This window comes from Silene latifolia, chromosome 11 (genome assembly GCF_048544455.1).
Source record: "Silene latifolia isolate original U9 population chromosome 11, ASM4854445v1, whole genome shotgun sequence".
NCBI lineage: Eukaryota > Viridiplantae > Streptophyta > Magnoliopsida > Caryophyllales > Caryophyllaceae > Silene > Silene latifolia.
The window spans coordinates 150,438,895-150,463,183 of record NC_133536.1 but is presented as its reverse complement, the minus strand read 5'-3'; the positions used below and the strand labels follow the sequence as shown (position 1 = coordinate 150,463,183).

Sequence of the window (24,289 nt, the reverse complement as noted above, 5' to 3'; positions counted from 1 at the left end):
CCCATGACATCTTATCTTCAACATATGACTCCTTTTTGGGCATTCTCTTCGTCTGAATCGGCATTTTCTCTTCAACAGACTACAGACAACCACGACATTTTGTTCCCCAGAGAGAATTCATGATCACTAAATACAGTTCATGGGCTTCACCTCTTTATCGGAATTTTGCTTGCGTCTAAGTCTTTCGCTTTTATGTCAATGTGACTTTCGAAATATAGGGAACAAAAATTTGCAATTTCCTCTAGCAAAAAAGAGTTGCATATGGAACCCTCCACCCGAGCTTTGTTGCCAATCTTTGTTTTATATGATTAAGAAATCTCTCAAATGGATACATTCAACGATATTGAACAGATCCTCCAACCTTCGCTTCATAAGGTAAGTGAATAAGCAAATTCTCTATGGAATTGAATAAAGACGAGGGAAATATCTTCTCTAACTTTCATATTATCTCCACAATGTTTGACTCTAGACGTTCCATATAATCAACTTTAATCGTAGAAGTACACAAGTCTCTAAAAAATTGGCTTATCTCAGTTATTCCACTCCAAGGACCCGTTGGGAGAAAATTTTTCAAGGCAACAAGGAGTAACCGTTCCATAAAAACATGACAATCATGACTTTTCATTGAATGCAACACCATATTTCCATGGTCAACACACCGACTCAAATCTGAAGCATAACCATCTGGGAATTTCAAATTCGCAACCCATTCACATAGAGCCTTTTTCTCCGCGGTGTCTAAAACAAACCAAGATGATATGGGCCGTTTCAAGCAAAGATCATTAAAGTCCGCTTTACCCTTAGGGCCATATTTTGTTTTCTAGGGTACATCCATGACCGTGTCGATAAGTTGTTCAAAAAACGTTTTTCTCAATGTGCATAACATCTAAGTTGTGTCGAATCAACAATGTTTTCCAGTAAGGAAGTTCCCAGAATATGCTTTGTTTCCACCAACCTTCATTCTTGTCTTTCAATCTTTTCAATTCTTCATCAGAAGCATAAATTATTTTCAGCAAATCTTTTATCGAATCCCACACCTCATCACCGGTTTATTTTGCTGCGGCTATGCGATTATCCCTTTTCCTATTCTTAATAAAATTCTTTCAATTGTTGCGGAAAGGATGATCAGGTCTCAAGAATTCAGGGTGACAATCAAACCAACAAACCGTTTTGCTCTTTTAAAGCCAAAAAGATCTATGTTCTTTTACATGACAATAAGGACAAGCACGGTACCCATATGTGGACCAACCAGAAAGCATGCTATATGCAGGGAAATCATTGATCATTCACATTAATGCATCCTTTAATTAAAAATTCTGTTTCTTAGAAACATCGTAGGTAGACATCCAAATTTCTTTTAACTCTTTGATCAACGGTTGCAGGTAGACATCCAAATTTGTCTTAGGGTTATTAGGACCTGGAAAAAGTAGAGATAAGAACATAAATTGTCGCTTCATGAATAACCAAGGAGGTACGTTGTACGGAGTGACGATCACGGGTCAACATGAGTAATTCTTCCCAAATTTCCCATAAGGGTTAAATCCATCTGTATATAAACCCAGCTGAACATTACAAGGCTCACTTGCAAATTCTGGATGCTCTCTGTCGAAATGTTTCCACGCTTCTCCATCACTTGTGTGTGCCATTGTCCCCCTTTATCTTAATCGGAAGTTTCTATGATGCCAAGTCATCTCACCTGCTATGTTCTTGGTTGCAAATAATCGTTATAACCTTGGCGCAAGCGTGAAACAAGTTAGCGGTTTACAAGAAATTCGCCTCCCACTTGAATTTTTTTTACTTTTATACCGATATGCTTGACACTTTGTACATTCCTCAAGATTAGCATTTTCCTCCTAGAAAAGCATTCATCCAGTAGGACATGCATCGATCTTCTCATGGGGTAGTTGGAGTCGCTTAAGAACATTCTTAGTCTCATTAAAATTGTGTGCCATTTCATTATTCTTTGGAATAATGTCACCTACAAACGATACAAACCCATTCGCGCATCTAAGAGATATGTTGTTCTCACATTTGAGTGCAACATCCTAGCTGCCGCTTGTAACAAACTCATATTACTTCCCTCATACATTGGTTGTTTGGCTTTTTCTAGCATTTTATATAAGGAAGAAACTAGGGGGTTTGGGGTTTCATAACGCACTTCTTCATCGCTAAGGTCGTCGGGATTGAGTTTCTCCTCCAATATTTGATCAACATTATCACATAATGAATTTTCTACGTGTTCTCAGTAAGGATTCTCACTAACTACTATACTACTTGAACTTCCTTTGGTAGGCAGTTCCTCACCGTGATACGTCCATACATATTAATTATCGGCAAAACCATTCGACCAAAGATGATCTTAAACTTCTTTCTTCCCTTTAAAAGCTCTGTTATTGCATTTGGGGGTGTAGATACCTCATTTATACACCTCTCGCCAACCACCCAGTGATGAGTGGGCCGCATGTTTGATATGTGGAACGATTTATGACAGTCCGTAAGTTCATCATCAATTGATAGCTCAAACACTCGAGTCAACCCCTGGGTCATCATCCACGCACCGATATGGTCGTTTTGATAGTAATTAGAGTTCATTTGGAGTCCGGGTCAAAAACCGCTTCATTTTCTAAAACCCGTTTAAAATCCGAGTCGAAATATTCCGGAATGTTCTAGAATTCTCTAGATATTTATTCCTAATTAAAATTAATATTTTAAGTAAATATCTATCGTAATATTGTGTTTCATAGAATAAGGAAGTGTAAATCTACCAAAATTCTATAATAAAATGCGGAAATCTTTCTTGCCGAGGAGGAAACCGCTGGAGAATAGACGCAGCAAATGCTGTGCCCTTTCAAAGAAACGCAGTCGTTGCTGCGCCTCTTCTCTAGTCCTTTTTTCACATTTTCCAGAATATTTTCGAGATTTGTTTCTAAATCCGTGTCATTCCAAAACTCTTCCATATGTTTAGTATAAATAAAGGACTTCGGCCTCCATATTTGGCACGCACACGAGTGTTCAGCCCTTTCTCTCTCTCTTTGCATTCAAGACTATGCTATTGCCTTTCGACGCCTACGTGCTTGATCAATTGGCCACGTAAGCTCAGATCATTCTGAGTCCCAGTCACGTTGCATAGACCGACCAACTTGACCAACTCCACCGTTAATCAACCTAATTAATCTACTAAATCCTTCAACGAGGGCACTTTCCATGCATATTCGAGTCGAGCAATCACTAAACGATAACTTTAGTCAATCTCGTTTCGTCAAACATGTAAGTCTGAGGGTGTAAATCCCGTTTTATTATTGTACTTTTATTTTGTATCAATTAATGTAAATCTATATCAAGAGCACGTTCGAAAACCGATTTAAAATCCACCTTTTAAAGTCGTTTTTATGAAACAGCAAAGGTCAAACGTCGAGAAGAAACGCGGTAGCAGCTGCGCCTTCAGGAAGGATCACACCCTTGATGCGCCTCATCCAGAGGCTGCCTGCTGCTCCTGCTCTTCTTCTTCTTCCTCGACTTCCTGCAAATTTCCTCCTTTTTTTTATTCTTTCATTTTCCTTTGTTCTCTTTGTTATTTCAGTATATAAATCATATTTTAACAACTCCCTTTTAATTACAATGCTTAATTCGTCCTTAATCCCGAGTAATTCAATTCTTGCGGGTTTTCGCCGTTTTAATTCAAATCGATTCTTCGGGGTTTTGACTTCTTCATGTCGAGGTTATAGAGTCCCAATTTGATACATAAGTTTTCTTCCGAATCTTATTTGTCCAGTTTCGTCTTAATCTAACCTCAAGTTTCGCTTTTTTGTATTTCCCACACGAGTTCATCGTACAATCATAATCATGTAAACTGCAGTAATTTCTCGTTTTAATTCGTTTTATGACTTGCCCAGATACATATGATCAGTTAAAACACTTCAATTCAAGTCTAATATCGATAATCCATCTTAAATATACCAACGAACAATAACAGTGTTGCGATTCTAACTTCACATCCAGAACCCAGCTCGAGAAAAGACACATGAAGTGATGCGCCTCTTCCAGAGGACGCAACAAATGCTGCGCCTATTTTGGGTTGGTTTTTGCCTCTGAACTCTTTCTCTCTTTAACGTAGTTCCTAATTACGGTTTAAATCAACTATTATTCATATTATTACCTTTAATCTGACATATTTTCAAATTTAAATTCTTATTTTATTTACCTTTTTTTTTCTTCGAAATCCCGTCTTTAAGCGTGCTTTTGACGTAGATCAAATAAAGCTTGTAATTTTTTTAATTTTAATTATTGTAATTCATTTATCGTAATTATTATTATGTATAATTTAATTGTATGGCATTCACATGTATTGAATCTAACATTTACTTCGACCAAATTGTTCGCTAAAACACGTGTTAACCGACAGAGTCTAATTTCATATGCTAGGATTAATCCGTGTTTGTTGCATTGCATGCATTACATCGACGGCATATCAAATATGAACGACCTCCCTATTCAATAGTAGAGGCCGCTATCGAGGCGGGCTGGATTAGGTATTCGAATTAAAGAACTTCCTGATACGTACCCTCACCCCTTACTCCAGTTATATCTGAACATCCGTGTCCATTGGCATATCGAGAGTCATTCTAGACATAGAATGCTAAGGGTAACGAGTTCTTTGTGTTCATGTCATTACTTTGTGTCTTGACATGGCACGAGGTATTTGAACGGTTCCTAATTTTTCACAATAAATTGGTGGCGACTCCACAAATGCAGGCTTATTCAATCTTTCCCCGGTTTCAATGCCTCACAAATCGGTAAAGACCCATGACGTGCTTTGGCAAACCAAGGTTCCGTGGGAGAAGATGTAATACTCCGTATTTATAAGTCTTGAGGTACTCTATCGAGTAGGCCTTACTCTGTCGAGTAAGGGTAAGTGGCGTTTTAGAAACGTTTCTGACCTGTTGGGTACTCGATCGAGTAACTAGGATACTCGATCGAGTAAGGGGGTACTCGATCGAGTACCTCGGGTACTCGATCGAGTGTCCGGCTTTACGGGGAGTTTTTTCGGGTTTTGTTAATTATGCGATTAAGGTATATAAGCTTTGTCGTCATTATTCTAAATCACTTTTGCAAAACCTAAATTACTGTTTAAGAGAGAAAGCAAGTAGTGCTTCATCCTAATCGCATTATTAGCAATCCCCGGAGTTTGGAAGGTCAGTTCTTAGCGTTGGTTATACCGTTGAGTTCCTTGCGTCAAGGGTAAGATCTGTGTACCCTTTTTGTTGTATTTCCTTTATTTTGGTTAAACCCTAATTAAGGGATTTGGGGGTTTTTGTATAGTATATGATTCGGTAGCATTTATATGTCGTATGATAGGAGGAGGCTTCATAGAGGAAGCTTTTTGACTCAGTAGTAGAGACCGTCTGATTGTGTGCTTACCAGGTAGGATTTCCTACTCAGTATTAGTCCCATAATGGGATATTAGTTGATGTGTTGTGTTTGGTTGTTTGATATAGTAATTGTATTGTGATTGTGGTTGTGATCGTTGTCTGTGGTTCGCGAGGCGTGGCCTCGGCTGAGTGGGGTCACTTGCGGGAGTGGCTTCACGCCCTAGTTTCGCCTTCTGTGGAACCCGCCACAGAAGGGATGTGCACATTAATGGACAGGGTTATCGCTCACTATGTGGAGCGGGGATTTGGTGGGTACGGCTGCGGTCCCCCACTGGCAGGGCTGGTCCAGTGGACAGTCAGTGATTGAGGTGATTGGATTTGGCGTGATTGTGTGTGTATGACAGTTAAGCTGTCTGTTTATCTTATTGTTAATACATATTGAATTGTGTGATTAGTACTGACCCCGGTGTTGTTTTGTAAACCTGCGGTGATCCATTCGGGGATGGTGAGCAGATATTGAGCAGGTATTGAGATGAGTACTGGGATAGCTGGGATTGCCACAACATGATGATAGGAGTCTTCCGCTGTAGCTTATTAGTTATTTACATTTCAGTTAGAACAGTCAGTTTGAGGACATGTATTACACATTTGGTTTGGTTTTGAGAATTGTAACTCTTCGCTAAGTATTTATATTTAAACGTTGTTTCTTCATTGTTTATTTGATTATCATTGCCTCGGGTAACCGAGATGGTAATGTCTTCATACCTGAGTGGTCCTGGTAAGGCACTTGGAGTATGGGGGTGTTACAAATGGTATCGGAGCGACGATCCTGAAACCTGTAACCAATGAACCTAATGAACATAGGGAGTCAATTAAAATGAACCCGGGGTAAAAGTTGTAGGAGCTAATGCAAAGGCTTGGGAGACGTCCTAAAGTCGCGAACTTGCCCTACAATTTTGAACCGGTCACATGGGGGGTGTATGTCAAGGTCGTATGTGTTGCTTGGCTAGCTTGTGTAAGAATGTGATGAAGTGTGTTAATTGTTGGATGTTTGAAGTAGAAGTTGAGAATGTGAAAGAAAGGTTAATGATATATGTAGACTCGTTGTTGGAGTGATAACATGTTGGATGTTTTTAAGGTGGCATTTAATAACATGATATAATAATCTCGTAGATCGTACGAAAGGATGCGTAGCATTATATGCTTAGTTATGATATAGTATGTGGTTTTATAAAGTTTTTAGCATGTTAGCATATGATATAGCATGCGGGCAGCGTTTCTGAGTTAGCATGACTCGATCGAGTGGGACTGACTCGATCGGGTGGGTTTTTTACGATTTTGAGTCCAGAATCGTGTTTTTGGGTACTCGATCGACTAACTAGGGGTACTCGATCGAGTAGGGGGTCACTCGATCGAGTAGCCTAGCGCTACTCGGTCGAGTATGTTAGAGATCAGAAGGTCTGTTTGGGGTCTGATGTTTGGGTACTCAATCGAGTACGTGGGGCACTCGATCGAGTAGCCCGTTACTCGATCGAGTGTGTTTGGGAACTCGATCGAGTAGGTTCTGGGCAGCGTGTTTTCGTGTTTTGAGGTTTAGTACGTGTGTTTATGTCTACCCTTTCTTATATATAGTTTCAAGATGCCGCCCAAGAAGACCGCTTTGTATGCGAGAGCTGAGCTTATGAACATAGATGACATCGTTAAGATGTTGGAGTATCAGGATGCTCTCACTGAGGCTTTAAAAATTGTGGGGAAAGATAAGGATAAGGATAAGGAGAAGGAGGTTGATCATTCTAAAATCAGCCTCTATATAGCGAGGTTTAACCCGAAAGAGTATAAGGGAGTTGGGGAGCCTAACCTTCTCGATAGTTGGCTTAGAGAGATGGAGAACATATTAGATTTGGTTCACTGTCCTGATGAGATGAGAGTGGAACAGGCTGCGTTCTATCTGAGGGAGGCAGCTGGCAAGTGGTGGGATACAGTGAAAGTGAGTGCTAAGGAGATATATACAAACCAAGGTTTACCTGCTATACCTTGGGAGGAGTTTCGTAGAAATTTGTGAGAAAGGAGTTTGTACCGGAGCATGTGAGGAGTAAGTTGAGAGAAGAGTTTGACAGTTTTAAGATGACTCGCCGAGATGTCGTGGCCGAGTACTACGGGCGGTTCAATGATAAGTCTAGGTATCGAGGATATGGGTTTGAGTGAAGAGAATTTGGCACTGAGGTTTGAGAGAGGGTTGACCCCTAAGATTATGGATAAGTTACCCGTGGGAGTCCTTACTGATGTTAAGGAAGCTTATGAGAGGGCTAAGAGAGCTGAGAGGTTGGTGGAGATGGCTCAGGAGAGGTCAGGTGGTGAGAAGAGGAAGTCTGAGAGCGAGGGTGGTGGCCAATCTAATCACAAGAAAGGCAACCACAATCAGTCTAAGGGGTTTTCTTCCGGGTCGGGTTGATCTTTGGGGCTTCCTTTGGGCGTGGCCGTGGAAGTGTTAGTGGTAGTTGGGCGTGACTGCTATCATTTTGTGGTGGTGTAGGCCACAAGAGACATGAGTGCACAAGTGCACCGGGATCTTTCCAGAGACCTGCGCAGAGCTACGCAAGCAACAGACCAGCTGGGTCATGGCCAAACCGGGGAAGTCAGAGTTACTAGAGTGGAGGCAACCTGTAGATACCCGTATCCGTCGATATTGGAATTTATAGAGAACCCGACAAACACCCGATGATGATAGGACACATGTATTCTTTAGTTGTCATTGTCATTATTTGGAGCTCGTTTTACGAGGTAGAATGGGTGTCGTCGATGAAGTATTTAATTAATTTAAATGATATTTAAATTAATGTTTTTTTAGTGAGTTCATTTTATTAATTTAAATGATATTTAAATTAAAGCCTTTTAAAGTGATTTCAATTTGATTTATTTTATTTTGAATTTTATTTTCCCAAGTTTATTTTATTGAAAATAAGATAAATATTTGATTTGAAAAATCATTTTATGAGTATATTTGATTTGAAAAGTCATTTATTTTAATTTGTTAATTGATTTGAAAAATCGATTTTAAAAGCGAAGAAAACTCGTTTTTAAGCATGTTTTGAGCTCGATTTTAGCTCGGTTTTTGGGCCCGTTTTCTTTGCGAATTGGCACGAATCTCGAGTACACTAACCCACCTAGACCAATACCCATCCACCCTTGTTCAAACCCCCTCACAAGCAGCCCAAATTCTCATCCCAAACAGGCCACAAGCAGCCCGCAAAACACCAATGCAGTCCCCTGTTTTTGCGTGCCAATTCTCGAGCCCAAACCCGCTCCAAACACTACCAAGACCCGGACCCATTAACCCTAACCCATACCCTAGTATCCTACCCATATTATCCTAGCTTAATCACCAAGAAAACCCCCCTCAAACCCTCACAAAAACCGATGGACAGCAGCCATACGGGATTGAGCCCGACTGCCTCCTCCTCTCTTTTAACCTACTTTAACTCCCTATAAATACCACCCCTCCACCATACAATCATGGCTCTAAGTTCTCCATACATCCAAGCATCACATACAAGCTTTAAACCTCAGAAACAAACCCTAAACATCCTTCAAAAACCCTAAACAAAACCGACACACAAACTGAAACTGTTTGTGTGTCCTCTTCGAAAACCCATTCGTTCCTCCATCAAAACTCCATAAAAATTCGAGTTTCTTGCTCCTAATTAACCACATAACATCCATCTACACATTAGACAAAGATTTACGAGCCAAATTGCCCTTGAGAGTACACGAGATCCCTCAAAAAACAGAGTGAAATAACACTCTGTTTTCGCGGTTTACTCTTGTCTGTCCAGTTCTGTTTGTGCTCGTTTTTCGTGCCCAATAACCCAAAACGAGCAGGGTTTGCTTTAAGATTACTGTTCTCCTCTCTTTCTAGTTTCCAAAACATCTTTCGAATCGAATTTTCGTCGTGAAACGAGGGAGATATCACTGTTTTAAAATCGCTGTCCAGAAACTTTCCAAAACGCGTGTTTGCTTTATTCTTCGTCGACGACGGCCTCTCGAGATAAAATCTACCATCGATTACGACCCAAGACGGTGTCAACGATACATGTAGGTTGAGGGTGCATCAAATCCCCTTTTCTCTCCTTTTTTTATTTCGTTTTCTTATGCCTTTTTTATAGTTTGTTTTTTTGTTTGTTTTCGTTTTGTTTATCGATTGTTTTAAATTAACTATGAAACTAGTTAGTCCGAGTATGAGTTAAAGTACCACCATGAACACCCGCGTTGACTTGAGATGGGAAAAGAAACCGCTACTTCTGTCGGTCGTACACCCCCGTCTCATTTACATATCCTCGTGTTCAAGGTAGGGCATAAATAGAACGAGTTGTCTAACTTTCATCGCTTTCGACCCCCTTACTGTTTCGGCCAAATCGAAATACCCTAGGACCCGTTGTATGTTAGTTTAACCTCTGATTGTTAACCTATGACATATTTAGATGACATTAATTTAATTTAATAACCTAATTAGACACGATAGGTGGCTTCGACATAAGTTATAAAATCAATCGACGATTCTGTAAATAATTGAATGCATCTCTCTCTTTCACCTAATTTCTCGCTAGTATAAGAGTGCGTGATTAGCACCTTCTTATTGACACTCGATGAGTTAATTTAATTAGCGAATTTGACCTAATTAGACCCTTTAGGCCGTGTAGAATGCACCCTCATGCGACAATCAATCAACATCGTTTTTAACTCATTTTCTAACTTGTTTCCTATCCCTTTTCGCAATCATTCGATCTAACCAATGAATCTAACTTAGGAACTAGGTTGGCCTCGTCTTGGCCGTGAGGGTGGCCTTCGGTTTGGGCCGTGAGGTGGCCGTTTTCTTTACCTTTCTCGTTTTGTTTTTATACCGTTTGTTTTCTCGTTGTTTCATTGTTTGTAATTTATCGTTGGTTTATCGAGTTGTAATCTTTCAAGTTTGTTTTCTTTTATCGAGTCAAATGATTTCTAAAAACCTTAGTCTTGTTTGGTTAGACGGTTGTTCCCCAATGCTTGTAGGAGCGTAGTAAACCGCATGTTGTTTAAAGCAACATGGCCCGGTTTATGCTAATGCATGCTTTGGTGCGTAGCCCTATGTCTAATTCGATGAGATTAAGCGCGAGCACGCATTACGAGGAGTGACCCAAGGACCGTGGGTCATGTGAGCCGTGGGCCACCCCTCATGTGCACGGTTTTCAAGGCCAAACGGCCGTGTGTTTTGTGTCGTGTACGGTTGTATGTAGCATTTGTATTTAGATCGAGTTGTATCTTTAATTTGTTGTTGTGTCGGCATGAAATGCCTGGTTTGTAATAGGTAGATCCCAACGGCTCCCCCATTCCCCATCAAGCCTTGTTTGCTTTCGTTTGAATGTTGCTAGATCAATCAACCCACATGCTAAATTACAACTTTGACAAAGTTAGTTTAGTTGCATCTAAAACGACATAGAAATTGTTGTCACATGATAGGGTTAAAACAACGTTTGCATATCATACATCGTACGTAGCTATGACCTTGTTTGAAATCCGACACTTGACTTAGTAGAGGCCGTTATCGACGGGCGGGGTTGGGTGTCCTTATGGGCTTCCCAACACGTACCCTCACCCCTTACTCAAGATCTATGGTTTGTGGATCCGTCTAAATACCATTGGATTACGAGAGTCATTCAAATCGAGTGATATAGGGTACAAGTCTTTATCTTTAATCACTCGTAGTCGATTGGCTTTATGCTTTTCGATGAAAGGTGTAAAGTTGACTTGAACGGTTCCAAGTTCCCAAAAAACTTGGTGGCGACTCTAATATGTCTTAATTCGATTCGAAAGAACCTCGAGTCGATTATGCCTAGTGTGGATCCCGCGGACGACGCAGTTCCGAGGGCCTTGTCCACGATTTGGCGACTCTTGGGGAAAAGAGGACTAGTTACACTGTGTTTCTAGGGTCTTTTCCTCCGAGGTAAAACTTGAAAAGAAAGTGTTGGAAAGTAAAACATTACTCATAGTGCTACGATTCATGCATAAACCCTTAAGGACTTGCCCGGGCCGTCCCAGCGTTTCTTCGTGATGCGTGGGGGGGGACGTCCCACTATGTCAGGAAGTTGCACATTGCTCCCTTCCACTTCGCCTCGCGTGGTTCTTGATGGTGGGGACGATCTTCTAGGTACTTTACCTTAAGACACCTTGCTCTATAAGACCGCAAAAGGATGGAGGGCATAGACCTTCTTGTAGAAGACTTGCCGAGACTTAGAGATGTCTAGGAGCATACATCCTTATAACATGAGAATGACAATGTGCAATTTGTTTTCCCGAGTCTTTTTTTCGAAATTTCCCATGTCCTTTTCAAAACCGAACTTTTGAACAACTTACTTTCAAAATAGCATGATTTTCAAAACGCGGAATGCTGCCCAAATAGGACTAGAAATTTCGGCCAAAACAAGCTTTTATAGCCGGCATGCTGCCCATTTCAAGTCTCATTTTTCAAATCGATCTTTCGTTTTTCAAAATCAATCCAAAATGCCTCTCGAACCTCAACCAAGCATGAAATGCGTCAAGTCGTGTCCGGGTCATGGCCGTGTTAGGCCGGGCATGTGTCGTTCTAAGAGTCTAGAACACGACCTTGTTGGGTCACCCAAGCTCACCTCTTGGGCCTTGAGTCATGTTGGTCAACCTTTTGGTCTAGAATAGTCCACAAGAAACATCCAAGCTAGGCCTTATGGACGTTTCACTCGAACCCATGGGCTATGTTAGCCCCAATCACGGGTTTAGTCACACCAAGTCCAGTTTAGAATCGAGTTATGACAGTTTGAGTCATGTCGTTTTGTCGAGTCTAAAATGAACCAACGTCTAAATCAAACCGTGATTCGAACCTTTGGTTAGTCAATCTCAAGTCGAGTCTTTGTTCAAGTCAAGTTAGGGTCGTGTCCTTAAGTGTGCAGGGGCTCTTACTTTAAATATTGACTCAGTACGGGGTTTTCTTGTAGAAAGGCCGCCAAAAACCCGACGTCAAGCAATGGAAGATGCTATCAACAAGCTCACGGAGGCCGTGAACCTCATGATGACCCGAATGGATGTGATCGAGTCTAAGCCGGTTGAAGATTCCTCTTCATCTACCCCACCTCTGACTGATTTGGAGAAACGGTTCAAGTTCATCGAGGACCGTTTGAAGCTCTCCCAGGGGAAGAACATCCACTATGAGAATGCTAGGGCCTATGCCCCAGTTCAGGACAAGTTGCCCACGAACATGGTACTCACTGACATCCCAAAGTTCAAGGGCACCGAAGATCCAGTCCACCATGTTAAGGCCTATAAAGGGTACTTAGCACTGAAGGGAGTACCGCTGATATGCTCTCGAAATTTTCGCCCAATCTCTGGGTGAACACCCAAAGGCTTGGTTCTACAATCTTGACCTCAAGAACTTCCCCACTTTCGAAGATATTACGGTGGAGTTCTGTAAGCACTATGCTGACAATGTTGAGATTCAAACCAACATAAGAACTTTGGAGGTTATGACACAGAAGGAAAAAGAGGGCTTTACTGAGTTCCTCGCAAGATGGCGCGCTGAAAGCGTGAAGTTAGCTAAGAAGCCTGATGAAGTTGAAATGGTAGATAAGTTCGTGAAGAATTTACGACCTGTTTACCGTAATGCTCTGAAGTACCAGAATTTTGGTTCTTTCAAGGAATTGATAAGGATCGGGATAAAGGTAGAGGACGATGTCCGAATTGCTGAAGCTGAGAAGCCAAAGGGATACCAAGGGGCTTCGTCATCTAAAGCAAAAGCGCCCGCAGCGGCCCACTTTGTTGAAACTGTCAATCTCCTAGATGGACAGTAAAAAAGGCCTCCACGCCAAGCTCCTAGGGTATTCACCGATATCGGGTGCACTTACGCCTATGCTCTCCAAAGGCTCATGGCCCAAGGAAAGTTGAAGCCCATTGGTCCAACTCCGGACCCACCTGCTGAACAACAAGGCAAATGGTACAAACCGAATGCCTACTGTGCCTTTCATCAAGGGAAGGGATACGATACCGAAAGGTGCTTTAGACTAAAGCACGAAATTCAAGATATGATTGAGAACGGAACGCTCCCAATCCCGGCCATAAAGCCCAATAACGTCACCAATCCGTTTGGCGACCACACTAACTTTGTCTCTACCGAAGATAGTGTCGATTACTCTCACTTGATTCGCCCATGTCGTCTAAAAGGGGTTTTCGTCGGAAGAATATTCGTAGATTGCTCTGAATTCCTACCAAACTCGAGAAACGAGATTACATTCGGGGATTTTGTTGTCGATTGTACCCCCTACATACTCCGAAGCGGCAATGAAATCAACGGCGTTTGGGCTGATGACGAGGATGATGTTTACCTCATCAAAGGTGCGACAATTCCTCACACCCAAGAGGAAATATTAAAGGTGAGGCAAGATGCCCTAGAGTCAAACCATTTGACTAGATCTGGACGCCCGTATCGTGTGGAGAAAGCTAAAGATACCACGAACAAGACGCCTCTCAAAGAGCCGGTAGTGGTCGAAGTTCTTGGTGAAGGGTCGACCTCCGAGGCTTCCCTCATCAAGCAACTCCAAAAGACTAAGGCCGACGTATCTATCTGGCAACTTATCCTGAGCTCTTTCGAACATCGTCAAGCTTTGTTACAAGCTTTGATGAACATGACCGTGTCGTCGAATACTACTCCTGCGGACATGGTCACTCACATCGCCCAGAATCGGCCTCAGATTACCAACGGTGTGACATTCTCCGACGAAGATCTGCCACCGTTCGGGCCTCGACATAACCTGGCCCTCTATATTGCTACCGTGTGTCTCAACAAGCATATCCCTATGACTTTGGTTGACGACGGATCGGCTGTCAACGTGCTCCCTCTGAAAACGGCGCATATTCTGGGCTTGGAGAAGAATGACTTCATCCCCACTACGCAGACAGTCCGGGCATTCGATGGCACTGTGCGTCGAGTGAGTGGACTTTTCGACCTAGTAGTACAGACTGGGCAAGTGGAAAAGAAAGTGAGTTGCCAAGTGATTGACATTTGCTCATCCTTCAACTTATTGTTGGGGAGACCTTGGATCCACGCTACAAGGGCCGTAACATCAACGCTGCATCGAAAAATCAAGGTCCCACTCAATGGCAAAACCGTCACCATTGACGCCACGCCAATTACTGTAGCGGGAGGAGACATTACTTCCGAAGTAAGGGTCGAAGCTACCAATGACGCATGTGGTTTCGAGATCGTCAACATGATCGAGCTGAACTCCGAAAATATGGATCTATATACGGGAAGTCATATCTGCGAGGTGATTCTCAAAACTGGGAAGTACTTCGGTTTCTCATTATATCCTAGAAAGGAGGAGGCTTTCGAGTTGAAACCACCCGTAGCCAAAGGAGTAACCTTCGGGCTTGGATATGAGCCCACTGAGAAAGATCTACGGGAAAAGAGGGGAAGAACGATCGAAGATCGAGATATTAAAATGGGACCGTATCACCTAACTCTCAATGGTCACTTCGTGAAAGCTGGGGAAGAACTCCCTTGCATGGACTTCCCCGAACCTATCTTTGACCCAAAGAAGAACCTTATGGTCCCAGGAATCGAAGTATTCCAAGATTGCTACTACATCCCCGAAGACATTCTCGACCGTGATGCCGTAGAAACCAAACCGGATCCAATAAATGACGAGAAAGCTATGGGTCTCCTTTTCGGTGAAGAGAAGAAATCACCAATACCAAACGAAGATTTGGTAAGCATGATCCTGAGAAGCGAGCGGTTTGACCCATCTACCCTCATCACCGATGTGGATCCTCTTAGGACCAACATGGGATGGCAGAAAACAATCAAGTGGACTGACAACAAAGGACTTCTTTTCAAGCTGACAACGGGAGAAGGAGAGATGTTCAAGCCGGATGATGTTACCGATTCTGAGTCTGAGTCGGAGTCTGAGTCTGAGTCTGAGTTAGGTCCTAAGATTGAGTCTAAGGAGTCAGGTGTTGAAAATACCCCTTCCCTAGCTTTCCCTTCCTATGCACCTTTTCCTAATGGTGGTATTCCGGGGCCTGTCCCGAATACCCTATCTCGCCACCGAGCTCGACCGTTGGCTCAAATGTTAGCGCATTTCGCGCAATTTCAAATCAATAATAATATGAACCAGTTTGCTTACGACTCGTCTTACTTACATTGCAATTCAATTTTTTAAAATGATTGTTTTAATAATGACATTGAGACTGAGGTCGAGGATGAACAGTTGGTCGAAGAAGAAGAAGAAGAAGAAATGGAACCACCTCTACAGTTGATAAAAGGGTTGGAAGAATACGAACAGAAAACGTCGATCATCGAAGATACCGAAACCATCAATGTAGGTACAACCTTAGAACCACAGGAGCTTAAAATAGGAACTACTTTAAGTCCCACCGAAAGACAGGGGTTCATTGATTTGTTGCATGAGTTCAAAGATGTTTTCGCATGGTCCTACAAAGACATGCCAGGCATTGATAGGGAAATTGCGGAGCACAGGATCCCAATCAAGCCGGGATATAAGCCGGTCAAGCAGAAACTACGCAAAATGCATACAGATTGGTCTCTGAAAGTCAAAGAAGAAATCGACAAGCAACTCAAAGCTGGGTTTATCAAGGTGTCGAATACTCGGATTTGGGTGGCTAACGTCGTTCAAAGTGCCTAAGAAAGATGGTAAAGTTCGGGTTTGTGTTGACTTCCGGGATTTAAACAAGGCAAGTCCGAAGGACGATTTCCCATTACCTCACATCGACATCCTGGTTGACAACACGGCAAAGCACGCATTACTATCCTTCATGGATGGATACGCCGGTTATAATCAGATCAAGATGGCGAAAGAAGATATGCATAAGACTGCGTTCAGAACGCAATGGGGAACCTATTGCTACACAGTAATGCCTTTTGGGTTGATAAACGCAGGGGCCACATACCAGAGGACCGCGACAACATTGCTACATGATTTGATGCACAAGGAGGTCGAGGTTTATGTCGACGACATGATTGTCAAGTCAAAGGAGCGTGATGGCCACCTTGGTACACTACGAAAATTCTTCGAACGATTGCGCAAGTATAACATGAGGTTGAATCCACAAAAATGCGCATTCGGAGTCACATCCGGCAAATTGTTGGGCCACATCGTCAGCCACCGTGGCATCGAGGTGGACCCATCGAAAATAAAGGCCATAATGGAAATGCCTCACCCGAAAACCGAGAAGGAAATTCGAGGTTTCCTGGGAAGAATCCAATATATAAGTCGGTTCGTGGCAAGGCTAACGATGATATGCGAGCCAATTTTCAAGAAATTGAAGGTCGGGGAACACGTCGTATGGGATGATCACTTTGTCAGCTGCGTTCGATAAGATCAAAGAAATACTATCTTCCCCTCCCGTGCTTAGCCCACCAACGGCCGGGTTACCACTTTTGTTGTATCTTACGTCCACGAATCTTCGCAATGGGGGCAATCTTTGGCGCAAACGGTCGATAAAGAGGAGAGAGCGATTTACTACATTAGTAAAAAGTTCTTGGAGTATGAAATCAAGTATACTCAGCTCGAAAAGACGTGTTTGGCTTTAGTATGGGCGACAAAGAAGTTACGGCACTACATGCTCAGTCATAGTGTCTCCATCCACTCGAAGATGGACCCTATCAAATACTTGTTTGAAAAACCGATTCGAACAGCAGGGTGTCAAGATGGACTTTAATGCTTTCCGAGTTTGACCTGAAATATGTACCGCTAAAAGTGATAAAGGGAAGGGCGGTTGCGGACTTCCTGGCGGATAACCCGATAGAAGAAAGCGAGGTTTTGGATACGTGGTCGTTTCCGACGAAGATATCGTTCACATAGACAATGATACGTGGGACCTCTATTTCGACGGAGCATCGAACTATAGGGGATACGGGATAGGAGTTCTACTCATTTCACCGGAAGGTGAACATGTTCCTATTTCGATCAAGTTGGACTTTAACGTCACTAATAACGCGGCTGAATATGAAGCATGCCTACTCGGTTTGCACAGTGCTCTCGAGTTAGGCATCAAAAAGCTTGTAGTACATGGGGACTCGTCACTAGTGATCAATCAAGTGGCCGGGACGTGGAAAACCCGAAGTGATAGCTTGGCTCCGTACCAAGCAAAAATCGAAGAACTAGAAAAGTTGTTCACCGAGGTCAAGTACGTGCACCTCCCGCAGACGAAAACCGATTTTTTGATGCACTATCAAAGCTAGTTTGCTCCGATCAACATACCGATCATATGGATACTATGCCGATATGTGTCGAACGAAGATCGTCACCTGCTTATGTTAATGTAATCGGAGACACAGAAGAAACCGAGGCCGAACCTTGGTATCATGCTATTCTGAAATTAAAAGAATCAGGAGAGTATCCACCCGACATGGATAACCGCGGAAAGCGCGCTATTCGAATGCTAGCCGCTCAGTTCGTTAGAACCAATGACGGACAATTGTACAAGAAGACTGCGCAAAATATCCTTTTGCGATGCATAGACTCACCAACTGCGAAAAAAGTCATGGAAGAAGTCCATGACGGAGAGTGTGGCCCACACATGAATGCCCATATGATGGTTCGTAAAATCATGAGATTAGGGTATTATTGGACCACGATGGAGACAGATTGTCGCCAATATGTCAAACATTGCCATAATTGCCAAATCTTCGCAAACATACAAAGCATGTGCCACCATCTTTGTTATATACTTTGACATCACCATGGCCTTTCTCAACATGGGGAATCGACATTATCGGAAAGGTCAACCCATCTGGAACAGGTGGGCATTGTTTCATCATTTGGTCGCCATCGATTACTTCACGAAGTGGGTAGAAGTGAAATCATACAAAGTCCTACAAGCGACGGTAGCAAAGTTCATTCGAGAATGAAATCATTTGCAGATATGGGGTGCCGCATGAGCTCATTAGCGATCATGGCACTCACTTCCAGGCTGAAACTGCCGTAATACTTGAAAAGTATAAAATCAAACACCACAAGTCGTCACCGTATCGACCTCAAACAAATGGTGCAAAGAGAAGCCGCTAACAAGACAATCACCTTTGTGATTCTCGAAAGATGACCGACAATTATCGCGAATGGTAGGAAAAGATACCGTTCGCCTTTGTGGGGATCTGAACGTCTATTCGCACAGCCACCGGAGCAACTCCGTTCTATTTAACATATGGGATGGAAGCAGTTCAGCCTATCGAATTAGAGGTACCTTCTTTAAGGATCTGTTAGAAAGTCGTCCCTGAAGCCGATCGGCTACAAGCCGGTATGATTCCTTGGTCATGCTCGACGAGCGACGGTTAAATGCACTACATCATGTTCAACTCTATCAGAAAAGGATACAAAGGGCATTTAACAAAAAGGTGAAACCTCGAGGAATAAAGGATGGGGATTTAGTCCTAAAGTCCGTCCGCGCTTTACTACCAATTGACCCGAGGGGAAAATTCAAGCCGAACTGGGCCGGTCCTTACAGTAAAGAAGATATTATCGGGAGGCGCAATCGATCGACAGATCTAGATGGAAATTACTTTGCGAATCCGACGAATTTGGATCAACTGAAGAAATACTATCCGTATAACTCATTCTCAATGTCGTAAAATAAAAATTTTGAATTGCAGTGCTCGTGAGCGAGTCTAGGCCGCGGCACTTTTGCTTCGCTGCTTTTTGTGCGTTATAAATCGATGATTGTAGCGCATTTGTTTTGTGGAACTACGAGCTCGGTTTGATTCTGTTGATAACAGATACGTAGGCAGCTCTTTAAAAGAGTACAACCGACCCTTCTTTGAATAAAATGAAATTTTATGCAGAAACTGGATTTTTTAATAGATAGTAAGTCTTATTAAAGATCGGGCGATGCCCATTACATCCTTCAAAAGAAAAAAAAAAGAAAACAACTAGCAACAAATAATAAGAAGTAGTATCAAATAATATATTTGGAGTCGAAGGCTCCTACATCTTCTTTTTCCCTTTGCCTTTTGGGTCACGTGACCGAGGCTCCTGTGGGGGAGGGGTAGTTGCGTTCTGTCTAGCGCGCTTCTTAGGAGGAATCGTCATTTCTTCCCGAGGGCCCAGCCTATCTTTTACACTCAAGCGAGGACCAAGCCTCCCTTCTAAGGCTGAGCCCGAGTGTGCCTTTGAACCCAACCGTTTCCACACACCTGTCGCCTGTGAGTCAGTTGATGTGACCATAATTAGCGCATATTTAGCCCCCGAATTGCCATTGTTTCCATGCTTTTTAGTGCCTATTTGGGTCATTTCTTATCTTTAGTTCTTTGTTTTGCATATTCTTTGAGATTTTGATCCCTTGGTAGGAAAGGAGTAAGAATCTTGCATTTTCATGGCAAAACGAGGCTAAATTGATCGTATCCAATGACCAAGCATCAAGGAGAGACAAGACTAGAAGGCCTTTGTACATAGCATAGTAGAAGAGCATTGTTGAGAAAAGGATCCTTGAGTCCCCAAGGAAATCCCCAAGGAATTCGTGAAGAAAAGGGAAGAAAAAGAAGAAGAAAAGTTGCTGGACTACAATCCGAGCGGATTGTAGGGAATCCGTCCGTCCTTCCCAGTCCGAGCGTCCTCACCAGGAATCCGCTCGGATCCACCATGCCCAGTCCGAGCGTCTTGTTCCTCGATCCGCTCGGATCGACCACCCCAAATCCGTCCGTCCCGACTTCCAGCCGCACGGATCACAGCACAGCATAGTTTCGTTCTTCAAGCTACGAAATGGAGAAGCCCTTCTCTCGGACAATCCCGGAGGCTCCTTGCTCAACTTAAAAAGTGTAATTACTAGTTTAGCCCTTAGTTAACCCTAATGCATCCTCCCTAATTTTCACTATAAATACCCCATTAGTCTAATTAGAGGAGCATGTTCTTCTTATCAATATTTAGAGTAGTTAATATCAATCAAATCTCTCTTCAATATTGTAATCAAATATTAATCTAGTTTTAATCCAAGTTTTAGTTCTTGAATCTCTCTCTTGTTCTTCATTTATTTTGGGTAATTAGAAGATTATTGGGTTTATTGGGAGATTGACAACCTTCCATCAATCATCAAGTTCTTCTATTATTCTTTGCATCTTTATTATTGGAATCATTAGTAGGTATAATCTCTTAATCCCTTTTTAATTATTGTTAATTACTTTCATTTATTCATCATGTTTCATTATGTTAGTATGATTGACAACCTTTCTAGCATGATCAACATGATAATGAGTGAGTAGTCTCTTAGCTAGGGTTTAATGGGTGATTAGGGGAAACCAACATGGGGAATGATTCATGCTTAAATTAATATGCTTTCATATCTTATTTGCTTGCTTGTTTTGATCTTAATACATGCACATGTTATATTTGATGAAATGCTAAGCCTATGAATCCTTGCATTTACTATCATCTTCTATCCTTTCAACTTGACTTGTAAGACATAACCCAACTCGAGTCTTGTTAGACCATGCATGTGTTGAGTAGGGAAGATTAAGTCGACTTGTAGGTGTTGTACAATCCAAGAGATTCGGCTCCGGGACCCAAACTTTCCTAGGATTGTAAGATATAACCCAACTCGATCCATCACAACAATAATTGCTTGTTTATAGTTTGAGAACATGTTTGTATGATCACATCCCATGATTCCCCTATGAACCCATGACACCCTAGTGCTTTTAATCAATTGTTTACACCCTTTATTTCATTTATCTTGCTAGTTTATTTTCATTGTTATTTTAGTTTAGTAACCTTCTACATCAACCTAATTTGTGACACCCCTAGACACCGCTAGTTACAATAGAACCTTCATTTCAATACCCGTCCCTTGGGATCCGACCTTTACTTGCCTCTTTACTAATTTGTAGAGTTGTTTGTGAAGTATAAATTGTGTTTTGTATCGACCATTGACCAACGACCACATATGCTTAATTGTGAACACCAAATGGCTCCGATCAAAAATGGCGCCGTTGCCGGGGACGGTGTTTAATTGATTTAAGATTTCTTTTATTGTTATTAGTAGTGTCTTTTTCACCTTGGGGAAGTAAAACTCCTCAAGGAGTGTTCTAATTGTTTTCTAGTTGTTTGATATTTTGCATGTCTAGAAGGTTACAAAGAGATTTGTTACCTTTTGACCGTGAAATCGAAAGAACCTTGACGAATAATAGGAGACTTGTTAGGAGGAATTTGGGAGGTGTTGGTGAAGTTGTTCAACCCACTAGTGAGTTTGTCAATCCTTTCGCAATAGAAGGAGAAGAGAACCCATTTAACAATATCCCACAAAATCCACCTACAATGCCTAAATTCTCGTCACACTCTATACCCACCGAGGAGGATTTACCAAATGGTACTCCTACCCCACAACATCTCACCGGTAATTTTATTGCCAAGTCCGCCTTCATCCAACTAGTTGAGAGGAGCCAATTCGGGGGAATGCCTAGTGAGGACCCTCATTCTCATATGGAAACATTTTGTGATTATTGTGAAGCTATCTCTCAAACGGGCGTGACTCAAGACCAAATAAGATGGGTCTTATTTCCTTTTTCGTTAATCGGCACCGCAAAGCAATGGTTGAAGGGCCTTGATAAGGCCACTCTTGGAATAGATTCTTGGAAGAAGTTAGCTCTAGCTTTCTACAAAAAATTCTACCCACCGGAAAAGATCAATATGCTAAGAGCTCAAATTACGGGTTTTAAGCAAAGGGATGAAGAGTCTTTGTATGAAGCTTGGGAGCGGTTCAAAGGTATTTGTCGCTCATGTCCTCACCATGGACTTAGCGAATGGTTTTTAGTGCAACAATTTTGGAATGGTTTATATGAAGATTCAAGGAACGTTCTCAATATGGGATCAAATGGAATGTTCACCGAAGTTGATGACAATCAAACATGGAACAAGATTGAGGAAATGGCGGTCCATAATTCGCAATATAGTAGGCCTCGCAAGGCCACTAGAGGAGGAAAGTATGAAGTGGACACCGTTACTCAATTGGGTGCTCAACTTAGCGCTCACATTGACACAATCAACTTGAAATTTGAACAAGCTATGGCTAGGCTTGAGGAAAACTCAAAATCATCAAAGCATCATGTCAACGCCATGACGGCATCCTCATCAATCCCAAGCGGGATATGTGAGAATTGTGGAACCTTGGGCCATGACTCAAGTGAATGTAGGGGAACGACCGAACAAGTTAATGCTTTCCAAGCTTACAAAAGTGGCACCCCTTATTCAAATTTTTACAATGAAAATACCAAGTTCCATCCAAATCTCTCATACAAGAGCCAAAATGTCCAAAATCCTCAACCAACATACACTCCACCACCCATGAGAAATCAAAATCAAAGACCCTTTTTCAATCAAAACCAAAGTTACCAAAACCAAAATCCATACAATCACCACAATGACCAAAGTTTTGATGTCCAAAAAGCGGTCCTTCAAATGCAAAAAAATCAACAAGAGTTTTTCACCCAAATGCAAAAGGATAGCCAAACAAAGGATACCACCATCAACAACATTCTAGCTCACACCAAGATGTTGGAAACACAATTGACCAAACTAGCATCCTCAAACTCACAAAGGCAAAAGGGGCAATTACCATCTCAAGGTAACCCCCCTAGACATGAAATGGTTAGTGCCATTCACTTGAGAAGCGGTACAACGTATGAAGCACCGAAGGAGCAAGTTGAGAATGAAGTTGTGAGGGCTAGTGAGAATGAAGTTGTGGTGCAAGGTCCCAAAGAAGGGGAATCATCGAAAGAAGAAAGTTCAAAGAAAAATGAAGACAAAGCCAAAGAGAAGGAGCCCATTGTGGTTAGACTTCCTTTTCCAAGTCGTCAAGCCAAGCCCAAATTTGATGATCAACTTGGAAAATTCATGGAAATTGTGAAGAATTTAGAGGTCTCAATTCCTTTCACGGAATTAATCAATCACGTTCCGGCCTATGCAAAGTACATGAAAGATATCCTCACAAAGAAGAAGTCAATCCGGAAACTTGAGACTATCGCCTTCACTAAGGTGAGTAGTGCAATACTTCAAGGAGTTCACCTCCAAAACTAAAGGATCCGGGAAGCTTCTCAATACCGTGTACCATTGGCGACACAACGATCAACAAAGCCTTGTGTGATCTAGGGGCTAGTGTGAGTGTCATGCCGTACTCGGTAAGTAAAAGGTTGGGAATGGGAGAGCTCAAATGTACCAACATCACTCTTCAAATGGCCGATAGATCGACGAAGACACCATTAGGGATATGGGAAGATGTCCCGGTGCGAATTGGGAAGTTTTTCATCCCGGTGGACTTTGTCATTGTTGATATGGAAGAAGATTCCAACATTCCAATCATCTTAGGAAGACCTTTCCTACACACCGCGGGCGCGGTGATTGATGTGAAACATGGAGAGCTCACTCTAGAAGTGGGAGATGAAAGCATAACTTTTAATCTTGACAAAACCATGAGAGCTCCTCGTTTGCATGAGCCATGTTTCATGATTGATCATTATAGCCGAAAAGATGAAAGGAAGAAATCGGAACTCCAATGGAGGAAGAAAATTGAAGATGCTCCATTCAAAGAGCAAGTGAATTGTGAAAAGGAGAGCTTGAAAAGCTCATCAAAATCAACCAAGGAAGAAGATGATGGCCTCATTAGCCAAGAGAAGAGATTGGGAGAGTTGTCTCCATCCAAGCAAGAGATTTTCAATGATCAACTCAATGAAGTTTGTGGTCTTTGGGACGACGAATTTGAAGGGATCTTTAATCCCTACATTGGGCATGCCATCGATCATGATCAACAACAAGGGCCACGGTCTATTGAGGACCTCTACCACAACAATGAACAAGCTTTTAATTACTTCTTCGAGGTGTTGAGCAACATCAACAACACCTTGAACATGCCCCCTTGACATC

At 42.2% G+C, this 24,289-nt stretch overlaps 1 non-coding gene across 1 annotated transcript; it reads right to left on the bottom strand.

Annotated features, from left to right (window-relative positions):
• Window positions 1-22,060: 22,060 nt before the first annotated feature.
• On the bottom strand, window positions 22,061-22,167 carry LOC141616561 (small nucleolar RNA R71). The gene has a single exon (XR_012530900.1). It is a non-coding gene; the product is annotated as a small nucleolar RNA R71 (small nucleolar RNA).
• Between the last annotated feature and the right edge of the window lie 2,122 nt (window positions 22,168-24,289).